A 3,891-nucleotide genomic window follows, 5' to 3' on the forward strand; every position below is an offset into this window, starting at 1 on the left:
CAACACAATGTTACATTAGTTTCAGGTTACAATATAATGATTCAACAACTCTATATGTTATGCTATGTTCAACCACAAGTGTAGCAACTGTCAACATACAACACTATCACAATACCATCGATTGTATTTCCTATGCTATAGCTTTCATCCCTGTGACTCATTCATTCCATAACTGGAAGCCTGTACCTCCCACTCCACCCATTTACCTACACTGTTTTATGTGTTTAATAAAATAAAGTTCTTCATTCTTCAGTCATGATACTCTACAACATAGCTCATAGAATTGAAGAAATGGAAAAGTCAGGGAAGGAGGATGCAAGAAACTAGACAGAAGTTCAGGAATTCACCCTGGAGGGGTTTCCTAGTGTCCAGCACCTTGGAAAGGTTCTCTTCCTGGTGCATCTGCTGGCATACCTGGCCTCCATCATGGGAAACATACTCATAATCACCATTACCTGGGCTGACCATCACCTCCAGACACCCATGTACTTCTCCTCAGCAGTTTCTCCTTTTTTGAATGCTGTTTTATAACCACTGTTATTCCAAAATTGCTGGCCATCTTTCTGTTAGGGAGACAATCAATTTCCTTTGCTGCCTGCTTCACACAAGCCTTTGTCTTCCTTTTCCTGGGAACAACTGTTTTCTTCCTTATGGCTGTATTATCCCTAGATTGGTACTTGGCCATTTGCAAACCTCTGTATTACCCAACCATCATGAACCCAAGGATGTGTTTTCTTCTAGTCACTGCCTGTTTAGCTTTGGGATTCATCCTCATGGTGGTTCCAGTTATAATGCTTTCCCAGTCATCCTTCTGTGGCCCCCATGTCATCCCTCACTTCTGTGATTTTGGGCCCCTGATTCATCTCTCTTGTTCTGATACCAGATCTACTGAAATGTTGGCCTTTGTCCTTGCCTTGTTTATCCTTTTGACATCCCTTATCATAACCATCACTGCCTACAGCAACATAATAGTCACAATCATGTGACTACCATCAGCGAGGGAGCAACAGAAAGCTTTCTCTACCTGTTCATCTCACCTCATGGTCCTCTCTCTGATGTATGGCAGCTGTGTGTTTATATATGTGAAACCAAAGCAAACGAACAGGCTGGACTCCAACAGGGAGGCTGCCCTTGTGAACACAGTGGTGACCCCACTGCTCAACCCTATCCTCTATACAGTACGGAATAAGCATGTCCACCAGGCTCTGAGGGATGCTTTGTTCAGGGTTAGATTGCAGAAATAGATCAAGAGACTGTCAGAGGGAGAATGCCCCTTCTACATCTAATTCAGTCTCCCTCCTATTTCTGGAATCTCCTATATAGACTTGCGAATGTGTTTTTAGAGGTTCTGCTTGTTTATTCTTAGAATAGGGGCCAATTTATCTTATAATCCAATATACTCCACTACTTGAAAGCTCTAACATTCTTCTTTATATTGAGATGAAATTATCTTCCTGGATTTGTTCACTAGTTTTAGCTCAATAGGATTCAACAAATTTTAATGAACAGCCTCATATACATGATTCTGTTTGATGCATGTGGAATCTCAAAGTAGGAAAGGTCTGTTTTCAAGTATCTACTTGTGGTAAGTGCATGGGGATGAAAAGTGAAATTCACAAGAATTAAGAATATCAAACTGGTTCAAGGATAGATGTAACATGGTCGCTATTGATTTTTGAAGGACACATATATACATAACTGTCATGATATTAATAACATTATTTGAAATGATTCAATGCAATTGTTTTCAATGGTGCATAGTTTTTATATAAATAGAATATAAATATTTATAATTCTAGTTCTCACTGTAATGAAGACACATAAGTGTCTCTAATTGAAATCAAAAGTTCCCATTGGTTTTACTGGTTTGCCAGGTTGATTTCAGTAGTAAAGACCTGATGATGAGTACCACAGGAAAGGAAGCATTAGAAGTTCTGGAACAAGGAATTAAGTAGTTAAGATTGTCTCCCTACTACAGGAAATTTAAAGGAACTGGAATGAATCTAATCAGAGGTAGAAAAGAGTCTAATGATGACTGTAGAGTTTTTCCAAATAAATCTATAAACAAGTATATTTGTGGAACGAGAGGTTTGATGTGATAATCTCTGGGTGTCCATTGTTAGTACTAGTGTGAAATGACTCTGTTGCTACCAAACATGACATGGAGACACACTGTAATAGAAATACAATTTGAGCCTAGAAGAGAGAAAACGATCAGATGTTTTTGTTTGTTTTAGTCCTTTGTGTGTGTGTGTGTGTGTGTTCCTACATGACATTTTTTTTTTTAAATTTAAATTCAAGTTAGTTAACACATAGTGTATTATTAGTTTTAGGGGTAGAATTTAGTGATTCATCAGTTGCATACAGCACCCAGTGCTCATTACATCAAGTACCCTCCTTAATGCCCATCACCCAGTTACCCCATCCCCCGCCCACCTCCCCTCCAGCAACCCTCAGTTTTTTTCCCTATACTAAGAGTCTCTTATGGTTTGCCTCTGTCTCTTTTGTGTGTCTGTTGGCCATGTATATGTCTTCTTTGGAAAAATGACTATTCAGGTCCTCCACGCATTTTAAAATCAGATTATTTGAATTTAGGGGGTGTTTAAGTTTTTTTAAAATATATTTTGGATATTAACCCCTTATTGGGTATATCATTTGTGAATATTTTCTACTCAGTAGGTTGCCTTTTTGTTTTTTGATGGTTTCCTTCACTGTGCAAATGATGGGATATTTTAATGGAATAATTACAGCTGTAATTCAGTTATTCAAGACTTTCATTGGAAAGGATGGATTTGGACACAAAACACTGTAAGAAAAATCCTGGAACTGGTGTTTGGTTGGCATGGTTGGTTAATGGCCACTATCACGCTTCGCTCTGACTGTATTATTCTGTGATTGCAAGGATAATAACTGTGTTATGAAGATTTCTGGCACACAATTTTGTAAGAATTTGAAGAATATATTTTATTCAACTAACAGAACATTATGTATATATAAAGATTTCCATGTATTTTTTTTGTGTAGGCTTATCTCTTTTTCTGACATTTGAGATAGTCCCTTTACTTAAGTTATCACATTGTCAACGATTTTTCCCAGAATGAACAATGAAAAGTGTGGTTCTTGGCAGCAGGGTCTCCCTACAGGAGTGCACACAGCAGTGGAGACTGGTGATGGCAGTTGGGCTGGGGCATGCAGGTGCACAGCTGTGGGGGCTGCCTGAAGGTGAGCCCAGTGGTGCAAGCTAGTGACAGGAATCAGGACCAAATCTGGGACCACACACAGCTAATCCAAAATATATAAAGAACTCATACAAATCAATAATAAACACAATCTAATGGGCAAACGACCTGAATAGACATTTTTTCCAAAGAAGACATACAAATGGCCAATAGGTATATGAAAAGATGCTCAAAATCATTAATCATCAGAGAAATACAAATCAAAACCACAATGAGATATTATCTCACACTTAGGCTAGGTTAGAATGGTTATTATCAAAAAAATTAAAGGACAAGAAGTATTGGTGAGGATGTGTAAAAAAGGGAACCTTTGTACATTGTTGATGAGAAACTAAACTGGCGCAGTCACTATGGAAAATAATATGGAGGTTCCTCAAAGAATTAAAATAGGAAGCAACCCAAGTGTTGATCTATAGATGAATGGATAAAGAAGATGTGATATATATATATCACATACCACAAATATACATATACACATACACACAATGGAATACTCAGCTACAAAAAATGAAATGTTGTCATTTGAGGCAGCATGGATGATCTAGGGGGTAGAATTTAGTGATTCATCAGCTGCATATAACACCCAGTGCTCATTACATCAAGTGCCCTCCTTAATGCTCATCACCCAGTTATGGGGCAGTATAATGCTAAG

At 38.1% G+C, this 3,891-nt stretch overlaps 1 pseudogene; it reads left to right on the top strand.

Moving 5' to 3' along the window:
* The first annotated feature begins 255 nt into the window (after positions 1–255).
* LOC110589443 lies at positions 256–1,244 on the top strand (annotated as a pseudogene).
* Positions 1,245–3,891: the final 2,647 nt, after the last annotated feature.

Source organism: Neomonachus schauinslandi, chromosome 6 (assembly GCF_002201575.2).
Source record: "Neomonachus schauinslandi chromosome 6, ASM220157v2, whole genome shotgun sequence".
Taxonomy (NCBI): Eukaryota; Metazoa; Chordata; class Mammalia; order Carnivora; family Phocidae; genus Neomonachus; species Neomonachus schauinslandi.